This window comes from Eumetopias jubatus, unplaced genomic scaffold (genome assembly GCF_037043125.1).
Source record: "Eumetopias jubatus isolate StellerSeaLion01/CBP00866 unplaced genomic scaffold, mEumJub1_p1.0 scaffold_1, whole genome shotgun sequence".
Classification (NCBI taxonomy): Eukaryota; Metazoa; Chordata; class Mammalia; order Carnivora; family Otariidae; genus Eumetopias; species Eumetopias jubatus.
Genome location: NW_028274807.1, coordinates 204812517 through 204832368, shown reverse-complemented (window position 1 = coordinate 204832368; position 19852 = coordinate 204812517).

Below are 19852 nucleotides of genomic sequence, written 5' to 3'. Positions count from 1 at the left end.
GTGTCCTATGCAAATGAGTTTGGGATCCCTACCCTATGGAAAGAGGTGAAGCCCTGCCTTTGGGAGGTCATTTTATCCAGCCCCCTTCCAGCCAGCCCCTAGTCTTAGATGCTGCACCCTCACCTGCTCCCCCAAAATGAAGCCAGATTTCTCTCTACGTACAATAGAAAGATGTTGGACTCCCCTCTGGACAACATGGGAAAACTCTAGGCCCAACATTAAGGTCTGAGAAAGTCTCCAGCGCTTCTCTGGAACACGTCTGAATATCAGCAAGGATTTGGGAGGTCCTCAGGCACAACCCCCTGCACCCCATTTCGCAGATGGGGAAACTGAGGCCTGGAAAGGGGCAACAACTTGACCAAGGTCACAGAGCACACCAGAGATTCACTGAGAGTTGGGAAACCAGCTCTTCCACCTTCACTGCCCCCCTGTTTTCCTCCCTTTGGAGGGTCAGACATCACATGACTCCTGACCTTGGGAACAAGAAGGGAGGATAAAGGAGAAATAACATTTTCGATCATCCTCTAATGCCTGCACACTATGTATCTCATCCACTAAGGAGCATGAACCCACTTCACAGAGGAATAAACTAAGGCTCAGTGAGGTGGCCTGAGGTTATGTCAAGTAGGGTCTGGGCAGGGACAGACCTGGGAGCTGCATGATGCTGAAGGTCTATTGCCAACATGTCACTGGTGGACAGGGTCAGATAGATTGGGCGAATCCATGTCTGGGGACGTGCTTGACTTTGGATGGAGATTTAATCCATGCACATCCAATAAACGGACTTTGATGCTTGATGTTCTGTGCTCTCCTCGGTCAGATCTGAGTGTGAATCTCAGTGTCTCTTGCCCCAAGACTGAGCGAATAAACCTGAGTGTTTAAGCATCAGAGCGAGGTGATAATTGCCATCTCGGGGTGCATTATGCTGCCCTCCCTGACACATAGCTTCTCTCCCCTTCCTGATTTGCTCTTGAAGCATCCCCTCCCCACTGCCCTTTCTGCCTGGACCCTGCCAGCCTCCACACTGTCCCTGCACCAGTCCCTTGGGGGTCTCTGGGACTTTGAGAGCTGGCTGCACTCACATCTGCCCATATACTTGCTATGGCTCCTGTGGTCCCCAAGGGAGCATCCCCTACTCAGTTCAATAGGGTCCTCCCAAAATTCAAGACCCAGAACCTCCAAATGTGACCTTACTTGAAGAGTCTTGGCAAGTGTACTTAGATTAAGATAAGGTCATACTGGATTAGGGTGGGCCCTCAACTCAATGACTGTGTCCTTATAAGAAAAGAAGAGACAGATACATAGGGAGAAAGCCATGTGGACACCGAGGCAGAGATTGACACATCTACATGGCAAGGGACATCAAGGATTGCTGGAGCCACCAGAAGCCAGGAGAGAGGCAAGGCGGGGGGGGGTTCTCTCTTAGAGCCTTCAGAAGGAGTACAGCCTGCCAACACCTTGATTTTGGACTTCTGGCCTCCCGAGCTGGGAGAGAATAAATATCTATTATTTTAAGCTATGACAGTTCAGGAAGTTAATACATACCTCGGGATCTGACCTCTCTCCACCCCCTCAGAGACCTGGCCCTCTGTACAGGCTGTTTTCTGGAGACCTTTAGATTTGGACTTAAAAGGGACCATTGCAAATTTTCCATCACTGATCAAGTAGCATGGGAAGCAGACTTTCCACTGATTAGTGGTGCTCACTCAGAGCAGAGCCCAACTTGGAGGTGAGAAGAGGCATGAGGGGCTAAGGCGGAACAAGCCAGTTTGGCTGATATTTTAGAGATCCAGCCGTGTTGTCCCATTATCAATAGTGTATTCTTTCCATTGCTGAAGAGTATCCCACTGTATGGATGAATCACAGTTTGTTCAATGATTCACTATGTCAGCCTTGAAAATAAAGCAGCCAGTTATTTTACTAGCAAAATGGGTTTATTCGGGAATGGCAGAGGAATTGCAATTTGGGACCTGCAGGCTATGGCAAAACCATAGCCAAGTCTAGAGAACAAAAAGAGAGGAACATTACTTTATAGAGAAAAAGAAAGAAGTTGGGCGCTTGGGTGGCTCAGCTGGTTGAGCATCTGCCTTTAGCTCAGGTCATGATCTCAGGGGTCCTGGGATCCAGCCCCACAAGGGGCTCCCTGCTCAGCAGGGATTCTGCTTCTCCCTCTCCCTCTGCTGCTCCCCCTGCTTGTGCTCTTCCTGTCCTTCTCTCTCTCTCAAATAAATAAAATCTAAAAAAAAGAAGGAAGTTGGGAGGGGTGACTGAGGGTTTGGGGAAAGTGAGGGTTCAGGATGGTGATGGTTTCTCATTGGCTGAGTTGTGGCAGTTTCTCACTGGCTGGGCTGAAGGAGAAAACCTTTCCTCCTGCTGGGCTAGTACAATAGGCTTCCTACTGGAAAATACCAGGTATGCTTCTTCCAGTTGGAGGTCTGCAATTGTCCAGTTGTCGAGGCATCAGAACGCCCCCTGCTGGCCCCCCAACTATAAACGCTGCTTCCTATATTCAGTTTCACTTCCAGGTAATGAACGCTTTGGTTGTTTCCATTTTGGGCTATTACAAATAAAGTTGCTGGGAACATTCACGTACACATCTTTGTGTGGACATATGCTTTCATTTCCCTTGGTTAAATACCTAGGAGTGAAATGGCTAGAGTCTATAGTAAGTGTGTGTTTATTTAAGAAACTGCCAAACAGTTTTCCAAAGTGTTTGTCCCATTTCACGTTGTTGCCAGCAACGTATGAGAGTTTCAGTTGTTGGGGTGCCTGAGTGGCTCAGTCGGTTAAGTGTCTGCCTTAGGCTTAGGTCAAGATATCGGGGTCCTGGAATCAAGCCTCATGTTGGCTTCCCTGCTCAGCGGGGGGGTCAGCTTCTCCCTCTCCTTCTGCCCCTCCCCTTGCTTGTGCGCACACACTCTCTTTCAAATAAATAAATGAAATCTTTAAAAAAGAGAGAGTTCCAGTTGTTCCACATACTTGCCAGAACTTAGTTAGGTTCATCCTTTTAATTTTGGTCACTTTAGTGGGTGCGTGATGGTATACAACCATGGTCTTTTTTTCTTAATGATCTTATTTATTTATTTGTCAGAGAGAGAGAGAGAGAGCACAAGCAGTGGGGGGCAGCTGCAGGCCAAGGGAGGAGCAGGCTCCCCACTGAGCAAGGAACGGAGCCTGATGGGGAAACTCCATCCCAGGACCATGGGGGACCCGAGCTAAATGCATAACCAACTAAGCTACCCAGGCATCCCATCCTGGTCTTGATTTATATTTTTCTGATGATTAATGATGTTGAGCATCTTTTCATGTGCTTGTTGCCCATCCATGTATCTTTGGCCAAGTGTCTATTCAAAACTTTTGCCCATTTTTTTTTTAAAGATTTTACTTATTTGACAGATAGAGACATAGCAAGAGAGGGAACACAAGCAAGGGGAGAAGCAGGCTTCCGGCTGAGCAGGGAGCCTGATGCAGCGCTTGATCCCAGGACCTTGGGACCATGACCTGAGCCAAAGGCAGACACTCAACGACTGAGCCACCCAGGCGCCCCACCCTTTGCCCATTTTTAAACTGAGTTGTTTATTCTCTTATTATTGTAAGAATTCGTTTTTAAATTTTTAAAAAGATTTATTTATTTATTTATTTTAAAGAGAACGCGTGCCCGCATATGATCGGGGAGGGGCAGAGGAAGTGGGAGAGGGAGAGAAGCAGGCTCCCTGCTGAGTGGTGAGCCTGAGGCAGGGCTCCATTCCCGGGACTCTGAGATCGTGACCTGAGCTGAAATCAAGAGTTGGTTGCTTAACTGACTGAGCCACCCAGGCGAGCCTAAGAATTCTTTTGTATTCTGGATACAAGTCCTTTGCTAGCTATATGCAGTGCCAGTATTTTCTCCCAGCTTGTGTCTTGCTCTCAGTTACTAAAGACAGCCTTTGGAAGAGCAGAATTCATAGTTTTTTGTTTGTTTGTTTGTTTAAAGATTTTATTTTATTTATTTATTTGAGAAAGAGAGAGCACAAGAAGGGGTATGGTCAGAGAGAGAAGCAGACTCCCTGCTGAGCAGGGAGCCCGATGCGGGACTCCATCCTGGGACTCCAGGATCATGACCTGAGCTGAAGGCATTCGCTTAACCAACTGAGCCACCCAGTTGCCCCTGTGGTTTTGATTTATCAAAATTACCCATTTTTTTCATTTTTTTGGTAAAATATACACAACACAAAAATTACCGTTTTAACCATTTTTAAGTGTAAAGTTCAGTGACAGTAAGTAAATGCACATTGTTGGGCAACCATCACTACCATCCATCTCCAGAAATTTTAATAATCTGAAACTGAAACTCTATACCCATTGAACACCAACCCCCCATTTCTCTCTCCCCCCAGTCTCTGGTAATCACCTTTCTACTTTTTTTGTCTATGAGTTTGACTATTCTTTTTTTTTTTTTAAGATTTTGTTTATTTGTTTGAGAGAGAGAGAGTGAGAGAGAGAGCACAAGCTAGGGGTGGGGGGAGGGGCAGGGGGAGAAGCAGGCTTCCCACTGAGCTGGGAGCCTGACACGGGGCTCGATCCCAGAACTCTGGGATCATGACCCGAGCCAAAGACAGATGTTCAACCGACTGAGCCACCCAGGTGCCCCCTTTTATTCTTTTAAGATTTTATTTATTTATTTGAGAGAGAGAGAGAGAGAGAGAGAGAGAGAGCACAAGCAGGGGGAGGGGCAGAGGGAGAGGAAGAAGGACAAGCAGACTCCCTGCTCAGCGCCAGAACCTGATGTGGGGCTTGATTCCAGGACTCCGATTTCATGACCTGAGCTGAAGTCGGACACAACCAACTGAGCCATGCGGGTGCCCTTCCCTTTTTTTTTTTTTTAAGATTTTATTTACTTTGAGAGAGAGTAGGGGGTAGGGCAGAGGAAGAGGGAGAGACCCCCCATTGAGTGTGGAGCCCAATTTGGGGCTCAATCTCACCACCCTGAGATCATGACCTGAGCTGAAATCAAGAGTCAGACACTTAACCGACTAAGCCACCCACGCGCCCCTGAGTTCTACTATTCTAGGGACATGTAATTGGAATCATGCCGTCTTTGTCCATTTGTGTCTGGCTTATTTCATTTTGCATAATCTTCCATGGTTCATCCATGTTGTAGCATGTGTCAAATTTTCCTTCCTTTTCAAGGCTGAATAATATTCCCTTGTGTGGATATACCACATTCTGTTTATACATTCATCCATCAATCAACATTTGTATTTGTATTATTTCCACCTTTTGGCTATTGTGAATAACACTGCTGTGAACATTGATGTAAAACATCTATTCAGTATTTGCTTTCAATTCTTTTAGATATATAGCCAGACTTGGCATTGGTGGATTATACAATCATTCTGTGTTTCCTTTTTTTAGGAACCCTCATAATGTTTTCCAAGGCAGCTGCACATTGTACATTTCCGCCAGCAATGCACAAAGATTCCAATTTCTTCACATCCTTGCCAACACTTGTTATTTTGTAACAATGGGTGTGAAATGGTGTTTCACTGTGGTTTTGATTTACATTTCCCTAATGATTAGTGATGTTGAGCATCTTTTCCTATTTTTATTGGCCACTTGTATATTTCCTTTGAAGGAATGTCTATTTAACCCTTTTGCCCATTTTAAAAATTAGATGGTTTCCTTCGCTGCTGTTGTTGAATTAGAGGAGTTTTTAAATATATTCTGCAAAAAAATTAAAAAGGGGGGGTTGCCTGGCTGGCTCAGTCGGTGAGTGTGCAACTCTTGATCTCAGGGTTGTGAGTTCCAGCCCCACATTGGGTGTAGAGATTACTAAAAAATAAAATCTTATTTTATTTATTATTTATTATATTTATTTATTATATATTTATAAATTATATATAACAAATATATATTTATTATATATATTTATTGTAATTATTACTAATTACTTAATTAAAACCGGGGCACATGGGTGGCTTAGTCCGTTAAATATCTGACTCTTGATTTTGGCTCAGGTCATGATCTCAGGGTTGTGAGATCGAGTCCTGTGCTGGACTCTGCACTGAGTGTGGAGCCTGCTTAAGATTCTCTCTCTCTCCCTCTCCCTCTGCCCCTCCCTCCTAGAGAACGCACAGGCTCTCTCTGTCCTCTCTCTCTCCCTCTCAAAAAATTAAAAAATAAATAAAATAGGGGCACCTGGGTGGCTCAGATGGTTAAGCATCTGCCTTCAGCTCAGGTCATGATCCCGGGTTCCTGGGATCAAGTCCCACATCGGGCTCCTGGCTCAGCAGGGAGTCTGCTTCTGCCTCTCCCTCTCCCTCTGCCTCTGTCCCTACTCATGCTCCCTCTTTCTGTATCTCTGTGTCTCAAATGAATAATAATTTAAAAAAATCTTTAAAAAAATAAATAAATTTTAAAATAAATAAATAGGGACACCTGGGTGGCTCAGTCAGTTCAGCTGCTGCCTTCAGCTAGGGTCATGGTCCCAGAGTCCTGGGCTCAGGCCCTGCATCGTGCTTCCTGCTCAGTAGGGAGACTGCTTCTCCCTCCCCTTCTCTCTCTGCTGCTCCCCCTGCTTGTGCTGTGTGTTTGTGTCAAATAAATAAATAAATAAAATCTTTTAAATAAATAAATAAATAAATAAATAAAATTCTGGATATTAATCCCTTAGCAGTTATGTGATTTGCAAATATGTCCTCCTGTTCTGGGAGTTGTCTTTTCACTTGTGATAGTGTCCTTGGATGCACAATAGTTTTTATTTTTCATAAAGTCCAGTTTATTTTTTCTTTTGTTGTCTGTCCTTTTGGTGTCATATCTAAGAAATCATTGCTAAATCCAATGTTTTAAAGCCTTTCCTTAATGTTTTATTCCAAGGGTTTTATAGGTTTAGCTCTCACATTCAGGTCTTTGTTCCATATTGAGTTAATTTTTTATATAGTGTAAGGCAAGAGTCAAACTTCATTCTTTGGCTTGTGGATATCCAGTTTTCCCAGCACCATTTATTGAAAATACTCTCTCCTCCCTCCCCCATTAAATGGTCTTAGCATCCTTGTCAAAATAATTTGACCATAGGGGCACCTGGGTGGCTCACTCGGTTAAGCTTCTGACTCTCGATCTCAGCTCAGGTCTTAATCTCAGGGTTGTGAGTTCAAGCCCTGCATTGGGTTCCATGCTCACCATGGAGCCTACTTAAAAATTAATAATAATAATTTGACCATATATACAAGTATTTGTTTCTGGGTTCTTCATTCTATTCCATTGGTCTACATGTCTATTTGGGTTCTGGATCCAATTCCAGTGTATAGAAGGGGGTTTTCCTCATATGACCAAGCAATTCTCAGAACACCAGGTGGCTGTCAAAATTCAACCCAATTCTGACATTTATTGAAGACAGCATCAGATTCCATAGGTTAAGGTCTCAGTCCTACAAGGCTGCCCCCACCCTTTTCAGATGACAGTTGCAAGTCCAGGTTGTCATCCGGGATTCTTACTGATCAACTATAGATTGGTTGTTTAACGATACCTTCCAATTCAGGCTACCAATCTATTTTTTTTTTCAGGTTACCAGTCTTAAGTCCAGGTTGTTACCTGTACTTTTTTTACTTTTTAAAGATTGTATTTATTTATTTGATAGAGAGAGACACAGCGAGAGAGGGAACACAAGCAGGGGGAGTGGGAGAAGCAGGCTTCCCGCTGAGCAGGGAGCCCAACGCGGGGCTTGATCCCACTGGGATCACGACCTGAGGCGAAGGCAGATGCTTAACGACTGAGCCATTCAGGCGCCCCTTGTTTTTTTGTTTTTTTTTTTTGTTTTTAATGTAGGTTCCCCGCCTAGTATGGAGCCCAACTCGGGGCTTGAACTCATGACCCTAAGATCAAGACCTGAGCTGAGATCAAGAGTCGGATGCTTAATCAACTGAACCACCCAGCACCTCATTACCTGTACTTCTGACCAACTGGCTACAAATCAGATGTTCCCATGAACCCCTCCTTGGGTTTGATTAAATTGCTAAAGAGGCTTAGAGTACTCAGAAAGCCCATTTACTCTCTACACTATCAGTTTATTATAAAAGGATATAATTCAGGAAGAACCAGATGGAAGAGATGCATAGGGCAAGGTCTGGGGAAAGGGCATGGAGCTTCCATGCTTTCTCCCAGTACAACACTCCTCAAATCTTCAAGTGTTCACCAACCTGGAAGCTCATAACATAGTTTTTATTGAGTTTTTAAAAATATTTTATTTATTGGGGCGCCTGGGTGGCTCAGTTGGTTAAGTGGCTGCCTTTGGCTCAGGTCATGATCCCGGGGTCCTGGGATCGAGTCCTGCATCAGGCTTCCTGCTCAGCAGGGAGTCTGCTCCTCCCCTGCCTGCCGTTCCCCCTGCCTGTGCTTGTTCTCTGTCTCTCTGTCTCTCTCGCTCTCTCTATTTATTTGACACAGAGAGAGCGAGAGAGTGAGAGCATGAGCAGGGTGGAGGGGCAGAGGGAGAGGGAGAAGAAGACGCCCTGCTGAGCAGGAAGCCTAAAACAGGGCTCCATACCAGGACCCCAGGATCATGACTTGAGCCAAAGGTAGACACTTAACTGACTGAGCCACCCAGGTGCCCCTTGTGGAGGGTTTTTATGGAGGTTTTTATGGAGGCTTCGTGACATAGGCAAGGTTGATTAAATCATTGGCTATTGGCGATTTATTCAACCTCCAGTCCCTCTCCCCTCCCCAGAAATCAGGAGGTGGGGCTCAAAGTTCCAACCTTCTATTGATTCCCCTGGCAACCAGTCCCATCCTTAAGTATTTTTCAAAAGTCACCCCACTAACATAAAACCCATTGCAGTGGAAAAGGGCTTGTTATGAATAACAAGACACCCATTCCAATTCTATGGCTCTGAAGCATTTTAATGAACTGAGGACAGGAGATGAACTGTTATAAAAAAATATGCTCCCATCACTCTTATACTTTGGAAATTCCAAGGGTTTTGAGAGCTATGAGTTAGGAACTGTGAATGAAGACCATATATATATATATGAGAAATGTATTTTGGTCATCTGAATGACCAAATATGTATGTCTCTTATAAATCTCAATATTATGATGTCTATTACATTGTTTTGGCTATTTGGGGTCCCTTGAGATTCCATATGAAATTAATGATAGATTTTTCTATTTCTTAATAAAACACCATTAGAATTTGATAGATATTGAATTGACTCTGTAGATCGCTTTGGGTAGTGTTGATACCTTAACAATCTTAAGTCTTCCAGTGCATGAACATGGGATGTCTTCCTATTTGTCTTTTAAATTCTTTCAGGAACATTTTGTAGTTTTTAGTGTACAAGTCTTTCACCTCCTTGGCTAAGTGTTTCCTAATATTTTATTCTTTTTTATTTTATTTTTATTTTTTTAAAGATTTTGTTTATTTGACAGAGAGAGAGAGAGAGCAAGAAAGCATGACCAGGGGAGTGGCAGGCAGAGGGAGAAGCAGGCTCCCTGCTGAGCAGGGAGCCCAATGCTGGGCTTGATCCCAGGACCCCAGGATCATGACCTGAGCCAAAAGCAGACGTTTAACAACTGAGCCACCCAGGCACCCCTATTTTATTCTTTTTTAATGTTATTGTAAATGAAATTGTTTTCTGAAATTTTTTTCATATGGCTCATTATTAGCGTATAAAAATGCAACTGAATTTGTGTATTGATTAGTATCTTGCAAAATTCTACCTTGCAACTTTGTTGAATTGGTTTATTAGGTCTTACGGTTTCTTTTATGGAATCTTTAGGGCTTTCCTATAATATCATTCCGTTTGCCAACAGAAATTATTTTATTTCTTCCTTTCCAATTTGGTGTTTTTATTTCTTTTTCATGTCTAATTGCTTTGGCTAGAAATGCTAAAGTGACATTTATAGAAGTGACAAAAGCAGACATCTTTGTCTTATTCCTGACCTTAGAAGAAAGGCTTTCAATCTTTCACCATTGACTATAAGGTGAGCTGTGGGTTTTTCATATGTTAAGGTAGTTTTCTTCTATTCCCAGTTTGTTGAATGTTTTTATCATAAAGGGGTGTTACTTTCTTTCAAATCCTTTTTTTTTTTTTTGCATCATTTGAGATGATCCTGTTTTTTCCCTTCATTTTGTTAAAGTGGAAAATTACTTTGATAGTTTCATATGTGAAACCATCCTTGCATTCTAGGAATAAATCTCACTTGGTCATGGTGTTTATAATCTTTTTAATGTGCCGCTGACATTAGTTTGCTAGTATTTTGTTAAGGATTTTTGCATTATTGTTCATAAGGGATATTGGTCTGTAGTTTTCCTTTCTAATGTCTGTCTGATTTTGGTATCAGGGTAGTGCAATTTTTTTTCTTTTAAAGCTGAGACTTTTTGTGCCAATTAAAGAAACTTTTGCTTAACCTATAATCATTAAGACATTCTCCTTTATTTCTAGGAGCTGTATTGTTTTAAGAGTTAAGCCTTTGGGGGACACCTGGGTGGCTCAGTCGGCTGAGTGTCTGCCTTCAGCTCAGGTCATGATCTCAGGGTCCTGGAATGAGTCCCGCATTGGGTTCCTTGCTTGGAGGGGAACCTGCTTCTCCCTCTGCCCGCCGCTCCCCCTACTTGTGCTCTCTCTTTCTGACAAATACATAAATACAATATTTAAAAAAAAAAAAAGAGTCAAACTTTTTGTATGAAACATTTTTTCCCTGAATCTCAAGTGAATTATCTTGGCACCTTTGTCAGAAATCAAGTGGTCAATACATGTGTGGGTTATTTCTTGACTCTCATTTTGGTTCACTGGTCTATTTCTCTATCCCAGTGTTTCTCGTTCTTGGCATTATTGATACTTGAGTCTAAATCATCCTTTGTGGTGGGGACTGTCCTGCTGTAGCTACAGTGTTGTGGGATATGTGGTAACATCCCCCGCCTTGACTTACCCGATGCCAGTAGCACTTCCCCTGAGTCATGACAACGAAAAATATCTCCAGATATTGCCCAATATCCCCTGGGGGCAAAACTGCCCCTGGGTGAGGACCCCTGGTCTATGCCTATACCACCACTACCTTGTCTTGATCACCAGAGCTTTATAGTAAGACCTCCCAGAGTCAGCAGAGATCAGGGACTCTGAGCCCTTGAATGATGTTGCCTGGTCCTGGCCCAAGGCAATGCATTGGTGTGTATGGGGGACATTTTGGGGTTCAGAAAAGTGAAGGGCTAGGGGTTAAAAAAAAGATAGTCCAAATGTCCATCTCAAGAGACTGGAATATAGGTCATAGTGATTTCAGGGGACAGAAACCAGGCTGGTGATAAAAAGATCAGGGTGGGGCTTCACAGGACTCCAGGTGACAGGAAGAAAAAGTAAGTTGCCTAGTCATACCCTTAATCAGGTCTCACTCTGATTAAAAAAAAAAAAAAAAGAGTCAGTGCCAGAATTTCTCAGTCATGGCACTGTTGACATTTTGGGCTGAATAAGCCTCTATTATTGAGTGCTGTTCTGTGGATTGAAGAGTGTTGAGAAGTATTCCTGGCTTTTACCCACTAGATGCCAGGAACATCCTCCCACCCCCTAAGTTGTGATAACCAAAGATGTCTTCAGATATCACCAGTGTTTCCAGAGGAGCAAAATCATTCCCGGTTGAACACCACTATTCTATGCTCAAAAAAAGTCAAGATGGTATATGTAGGGTCTCCTTTTCCATAGTATATATTTAATTTTTATTTTATTTATTTATTTATTAAAGATTTTATTTTTTTATTTGAGAGAAAAAGAGCACGAGTGAGGGGGAGAGAGAGAGGGAGAAGTAGACTCCCTGATAAACAGGGAGCGTGATGTGGGGCTTTGTCCCAGAGTCTCAAGATCATGACCTGAGCCAAAGGCAGACATTTAACTGACTGAGCGATTCAGATGCTCTTATATTTAATTTTTAAAGTCATTCATTTTTATAATCGAAATAGAAGAATATTTTAAAATAATTGACATTTATTGAGCCTGTACTATGTGCCAACTGGTTTACCCATATTAGACATGTTGGTGTTTATTGAACAGTGACTTAGTAGCAAGCACCCTTTTTGGTAATTATTTTATTGATTTATTTTTTTAATTAATTGACTTTGTATTTTAGAACAGTTAGAGTTACAGAAAGATTGAGCAGAATGTTTAGAAAGCTCCCATAGGGGTGCCTGGGTGGCTTAGTTGGTTGAGTGACTGCCTTCAGCTCAGGTCATGATCTCAGGGTCCTGGGATTGAGCCCTGCTTCGGGCTCCCTGCTTAGCAGGGAGTCTGCTTCTCCCTCTCCCTCTGCTGCTCCCCCTGCTTGTGCTCCTTCTCTAGTTCTCTCTCTCTCAAATAAATGAATAAAATCTTTAAAAATAAAAAAGCTCCCACAGACTTCTTTCTCCCCCACAGCCCCAGTTTCCCCTATTATTAACATTACATCCTTCATTAGTGTGGTATATTTGTTACAGTTGATGAGTGAGTATTGGTACATTATTATTAATGGAAGTCCACAGTTTACTCTTTGTGTTGTATATTCTATGAGTTTTGACAAATATGCAATGTCATGTCTCCACCATTACAGTATCCTACAGAATAACTTCATTGTCCTAAAAATCCTGTGTTCCACCTATATTGGTCTTGCATTCAGTCTCTTCATCAGTTCTATCTATTTTGTTCGTTTACTCTTTCTGATTCTCTATCGATGATAGTATCATCTGGTCTCAATTATTTTTCTTATTTTATTACATTGGCCAGCACCTCTGCATCAGCATTTAAATCTTTTTTTTTGAAGATTTTATTTATTTATTTGACAGAGAGATAGACAGAAGAGCACAAGCAGAGGGAATGGTAGAGGGAGAGGGAGAAGCAGGCTCTGCGCTGAGCAGGGAGCCTGATGCAGGACTCGATCCCAGGACCCTGGTGTCATGACCTGAGCCGAAGGCAGCCGCTTAACCATCTGAGCCACCCAGGTGCCCTGCATCAGCATTTAATAGTAGCCATGGCTGTGGGCAATCCATCCCTGACCTGGAATATGTTACCTCCTCTGTTTCACCATCTAGCATGATGCAGATAATTTCTTTCTAATCATGGTCTTTGATCAGACTAATTTTTTCCTAGTCCCCATTAACTAAGAACTTTTTAAAAATCAGAAGTGGTTGCTGAGGGGCGTCTGGGTGGCTCAGTCGTTGGGCGTCTGCCTTTGGCTCAGGTCATGGTCCCAGGGTCCTGAGATGGAGCCCCTCATCGGGCTCCCTGCTCTGCAGGAGGCCTGCTTCTCCCTCTCTCACTCCCCCTGCTTGTGTTCCCTCTCTCGCTGTGTCTCTCTCTGTCAAATAAATAAAATCTTTTAAAAAAAAAAGTGTTTGCTGAATGTTATCCAATGCTTTTCCAGCACAGTGAGATGATCATTTGGTATTTTTCTCCTTTCATCTCTTCATTGAGTAACTGAGGCTTTCTGACACTGAACTTTCCTTGCCTTTTGGGGGAAGAAAAAAAAAAACCTGCATGCCCCTGGTATGTTGTTCTTTAAAGTGCAGCTGAACTCAATTTGCTGATATTTTATTTAGCATTTTTGCATGCAGCCAGGCTCCTGACCCCTTCCTGGCATCTGCTTATCCTGCCTCTGAGCTGATTCCCACAGGGTGTCAGGGAGGGTCCGCTCAGAACATCTGCATCAGCTTAACCAGGTGACTTCAATTCAGCAGCTCCCCAGTCCCCTTCCCAGAACTGCTCCTCTTCCAGGTAACCCTGCTACCCGGGGAAGCTTTCTGCTGCCCATTTACCTTCTAGATCCCATTCCTTCGTACTGTTGATTCATTCTACTAAGTGGGGGAAGGGGCCAGCCACAAAGCTCCCCACCCCCCCAACACTCCAGGGCCTCAGGCTTGTCTCAGTCTCCCCTGCTGATCTTGGCATCTGCAGCTGCAGCTGAGGCGAACAGAGGCCCCAAATTCTTGTTGTTCTGGTGCTGTGAGAGAGTTGTCAAGAAGCCAGACTGAACAAAAGACAGGACCTGGTGGGAAGCAGGTAAGTTTCCACTGGTCTGACCCCACCTGTTTCCTCCCCAGGTCCACAACTTGGGTCAGCTTCAGGCTTAGCTGGCTCCAGGCACACCTGGGGCAGAGCAGTGCGAGGATAAAGGATCCACCTTATATCCTGTCCTCCTTGGGGCCAGGTCTCAGACTGGGGCTGGAATCTGGGATTCCCCTTAAATCAGCAGCTCCTGAGGAGGCAGCTCACCTCACACCAGCGTGACCCAAAATATAGAATCTCAGTGAAATTGCTGTGCAACCTGCAGCCAGTTGCTGCCCCTCTCTGGGTCATCCACATCACTTTCTCCAAATTCTGTCCTGGCAATAGGTAACTCAAAAAGCAGGTCAAACGCATTGTTGCCCTGGCAACACAGAGCTCCTACAACATGGAAAAAAAAAATCAAGAGAGGGAAAGATTTTCTTTTCTTTTCTTTTTTAAATGCATACTGGATCATATTCACATTGCTCTGAAATTTACTTTTTCCTTTCAAGAGTTAATCATAGAAATGTTTCCAAGGCAGTAATTATAAATCTGATTCATCTTTTGATTTCTTTTAAAAAATTTTGATTTTTCTTGTTACCTTTTTGTCACACAATATTAAGTTTAAAGAGCCAGATTGTTCTGGAAGGCTTATTATGAAATCTGTGGCCCCCGACAGCTCCCATGTTTGATGAAATCAAGAAAAATATCTGGGGCACCTGAATGGCTCAGTTAGTTAAGCGACTGCCTTTGGCTCAGGTCATGATCCCGGGGTCCTGGGATCGAGTCCCACATCGGGCTCCCTGCTCTGCGGGGCGGGGGGGGGTGGGTTGCTGCTTCTCCCTCTCTCTCTGCCTGCCGCTCCCCCTGCTTGTGTTCTCTCTCTCTGTCAAATAAATAAAATCTTTTTAAAAAATCAAGAAAAATATCAACACAATCGTGGGAGAAATATGAATGGGTTGGAGGGATCTGGAATCATGGGTATTAAGGAATGAGGGTGTTTGAACTGGAGCCACACACCTGAACAAGCCTCCCTCTTGCCCACCTCCAGCCTACTTATCTCAGATCTTCTTTACTCACACTCTGAATCAGCCCCTTGGTTTCCCCTCTCTACGTTCTGTCCTCTACCCTGCCCCCAACTCCTGAGGGATCTAACACCCAGCCTCCCTCCCCAGCTCACATATCCTGCATAGCTCCCTACTGCTCTCGGAACAAAATGCATCCGGTAGCATGAAGCCAACTCTAATCCCCTGCGGCTCCTCTTCCTTCCCCTCCTTCTGCCCACCCCCAGTGAGATGTTGAGGGCCCTGGACTGAGAGCCAGGCAGAACTGAGTTAGAATCCTAACTTTGCTGTCTACCAGCTAAGCATGGGCATCTCACTCTCTTGGAGTTTCACTTTCCTGGTCCATAAATATGGGTGTATGTTCTAAGGAGGTGGATAGTTCTGGGTGCAGTAAAGGCACTGCCCAGGACCAAAGGCATTGCCAGGATGACTGCAGGCTCGGAGAGGACCCCAGCCCAGGGCTGCTTGTGGAGGTCCACGTTTGACGAAGGGAAAGAGGTACCCGGTTGGCCTCTCTCAGGGCCAAGTGAAAATTATGTGATTTGAAGCGGGGTTTCGTGAGCCAATGGTCAGGAAAGAATCCTTGAAACGTTTTTGGTGCAAAAAGGTGGTTTGATGATAGCACGGGAACAGAACCCATGGGCAGAAAGAGTGGCACTGGGATTGTGAGGAGCAGTTGATTATATACTTTGGAGTTGGGGGAGGTAAAGATAAAGGAAGTTTCCAAAAGGATTTTCTTATGTTAAAGAAGACTCACAGGATCCTGGAGGCCTGGCTGTTGTCAAGCTAAGGTGGTTTTTCTGTCTAGCAAGACATTAACAGTAAGATTGGGAGTTCCTGGAGGAAGGCTACGCTCTGCTTGCTCAAGTATTTGTGGATGGGGGGCGCCTGGGTGGCTCAGTTGGTTAAGCGTCTGCCTTCGGCTCAGGTGATGATCCCAGGGTCCTGTGATCAAGCCCCACATCGGGCTCCCTGCTCAGCGGGGAGTCCGCTTCTCCCTCTCCCTCTGCCCCTCCTCCAGCTTGTGCTCTCTTTCTCTCTCTCCCAAATAAATAAATAAAAATCTTTAAAAATAAAAGTATTTATGGATGGGCTACAAGTTCTAAGAAAATTTAATTGTATCTACATTTTCTTTCACCTTTGTTCTCCATGTCAAAATCACACCCCAGGTGCGCAAGGGCTGCAGGGGACCCAGAGATTGCATTTACTGGGAGAAAGGGTCAACCCAAGAAAGCAAATAGCAGCTTTGAGTCCCCGACAGGCGTGGTCCCGTGTTGACTCTGGTCCCCACCCCAGCCCACCCGGGGCCACCACCAGCCACACAAAGGTGCAGGGTGTTTGCTAAATTCAATCCTTGCTCAAACATTTGTTTTCAAGACAAGATGCCTGCAGAGGCCCCATGCCCTTTAGCCAGGGTCAGAGCCCACAGCTGGGGCGGAGAAGGCGAGGCGCTTGTCAGAGAGGCTGCGCGCAGCTGGACCAAGGGCTTCTCTCCAGGCCCGACACTGGGCCAGGAGTCCTGCCGTGAGAGCACATGCACCACTCAGGGTGACGTTGTTTTTTGGGGGTGGTGTTGTTGGTGTATTGGTGGGGTGAGGTCTGGAGCTGACGGCCAAGAAAGAATTCTTGAGACGTCTTTGGTGCAAAAAGGTGGTTTTACTAAAGCACCGGGACAGGACCCTGGGCAGACAGAGCTGCACTGGGATTGTGAGGAAGTTTCCAGAAGGACTTTCATCTGCTAAAGAAGACTCACAGGATCCTGGAGGCCTGGCTATTGTCAAGCTCAGGTTGTTTTTCCCTCTAGCAAGGCACTAACATTAAGACAGTTGGGAGTTTCCTGGAGGAATGTTATATACCCTGCCTGCCTCAAGTATTTGTCAATGGGCTGCAGGTTATAAGGAGATTTAATTTTTTTTTAAAGATCTGTTTATCTGAGAGAGAGAGAGCGTGCATGTGCACATAGATTTGCACATGCAGGAGCAAGTGGGGGAGGGGCAGAGGGAGAGAACCTTAAGCGGACTCGCCCCTCCACCCCCACCTCCCGCCCTCTTGCTAAGTGGGGCTCCATCTCCTGACACTGAGATCATGACCTGAGTGGAAACCAAGAGTCCAAGAGTCGGGATGCTTAACCAACTGAGCCCCCCGGGTGCCCCAGGAGATTTAATCTTATCTACATTTCTGTTTTGCCTTTGTTCCACACAGCAGTTCCACGGCATCGTGAATGTCTTAAATGTCACTGAATTGTACACTCTAATTGGTTAATTTGATGAATTTCACCTCAGTAAACAGTAATAAATACGTAAAATACTGTACTAAAAAAGTAGAATCACACCTGACGTTGGAGAACAAAGGAAAAAGAAATGTAAATATATCTCATAACCTGCAACCCATTGACAAACATATATATATATATAGCCATTAGCACAGCCATTGGGTCCCTTTAGGAACCTGTCATCTAGTTCTGGGCCTCCTTGAGTTACAGTCAGGACGTCAAAGCCTATTCAGTTTTGGAGGGCCACTTTTCTAGAGGATTGTGGACGCTGTGCCGAATGTAAATAGTAATTAATTTTTAGGGCCCAAGCTATTTGCTGAGTTATTGGTGCAATGAAAGATAGTCCGTTGTCACTTGGTAGGGACCAAGGGAGTCCAAATCTAGGGACAATTTCTCTTAGCCAAGTTTTTGTCACCTCCAGTGGCCTTTTTACGCCAATGAGTAGCCTGGGATAAATCCTGTATTACCTTCCATTAGTATTTTTGGGTATAAAGATTTTTCCCTTATTAACAAACCAGTCCTGTGCATTTTGTGAATATCCTTGTTCCTGGGCTATATGAACTTCTTGGTCTGAATCGATTGGAGTTACGGACTTTATTGGAGTTAAGACTTGTATAGGACTTAATATTTGTTTCTTCTGTGCTGCCTGCTTGGTTGCACGGTTGGCCAAATTGTTTCTTAGATTCTAAGGTCATATCCTTTTTCTGTCTGAATTGAATTATAGTTACCTCCATAGGTAAGTGCACAGCCTCAAGAAGAGTCATAATTTCAGGCCCACGTTTGATTGGGGAGTTATGGCTTAATAATAATCCCCTTTCCTTCCAAATTGCTCCGTGGGCATGTAAGATGAGGAAGGCATATTTAGAGTCATGTATAGATATTAATTTTTTTAAGATTTTATTTATTTGTCAGAGAGAGCGAGAGAGCACAAGCAGGGGGAGCAGCAGAGGAGAGGGAGAAGCAGGTTCCCCACTGAGCAAGGAGCCTGAAGTGGGACTCGATCCCAGGATCCTGAGATCATGACCTGAGCCGAAGGCAGACGCTCGACCGACTGAGCCACCCAGGTGTCCCTGACAGGTTTTAAGTATTATTTCAGGCATATCTATAAGCACTCTCTGGTATTTAGTAAGTCAACCTTCCATCATCCATTGGTGGTCTTTGGTCTCTAAGACACTCTGGACCTGATGAGGAGTCATTGCTGTCAGGAATGGTCCCATAGTAAGTTTTGAGGTTTCTTCTACCAGCAGGGCTGTTGTAAGCTTGGCTAAGGCCTCTATTTGCAATGTTACATCAATAGTTCCTGGGACAAATATGACTAAGGAATCAAACCATCAAGAAGCTTTCTTTGTTTGAGGTCTAGGCTTAACAACATCCTAATTATGAGGAATCACTGGCAAGTGGGAGAAGCCTTGTCTCAGAAGATAAGGGCATCCCCAAGTGCATCATCCAATCCAATCATAAGGAAAGTGAAGTCACCCTTTATCTCTACAAGCCCATAGTCCACCCCATGGAGTGGGGTACGCTCCAGCTTTTAAGGAGCAATTTTGTCATCCCAGCCACACAGAATTGGTCAAGGTGCTAGTTGAGTTATACAACTGTTGGGGAATTCAATAATCATATGCCCCTGGGGTCCTGTTATTATCTCCACAGAACAAGCATGAAGATTGTCCCTACATGAGCTGTTGTGGCAATTTTTCTGAAGTTTACCTCAAGTTGTCTAGCTTAAGCAAACAAGAAATATTCAGAAGACAATCAGAACTGGAATTTAACATCCGCAAAGGTGGGTTATTGAAACATGATTTTTCTCTCTAAAATCACCATTATTTCCAGAAATTAAGACTAATTTGTTTGTAAAACAAGTCCAGTATTAACAAACTTGGCCTAATTATTTACATAAGCTCAGCAAGAATAGTGATTGGCCGTATAGAATTTTTTTAAGATTTTATTTATTTATTTGACAGAGAGAGAGAGACAGCAAGAGAGGGAACACAAGTAGGGGGAGCGGGAGAGGGAGAAGCAGGCTTCCTGCTGAGCAGGGAGCCCGATGTGGGGCTCGATCCCAGGACCCTGGGATCATGACCTGAGCAGAGGGTAGTTGCTTAACCAAATGAGCCACCCAGGGACCCCTGGAACTTTTTTTTTTTTAAGATTTTATTTATTTATTTTTGTGAGAGAAAGGGAGAGAGCACGAGTGGGGGGAGGTGCAGAGGGAGAAACAGACTCCCCGCTGAGCAGGGAGCCCGATGCAGGACTCGATCCCAGGACTCTGGGATCATGACCTGAGCAGAAGGCAGACACAACCGACTGAGCCACCCAGTGCCCTTGCTATAACTTTCATAAGGAATTTCGATTGAACTTTTAGTAGCCTCTCTAGGCCAGAAACCAAGCCAAACACTTGTCATCAGACATGCCTGTATTATCTGTAGATTTGGGTGAATTCCTCTTTACAAGGTCTCCAAAGTATCCTGAGGTTCCTGCATCTGCCAAGAAGTGACATTCTCTGCTCAGCTGGTGAGGCTGCTGGGAACTCTGTAAGCAGG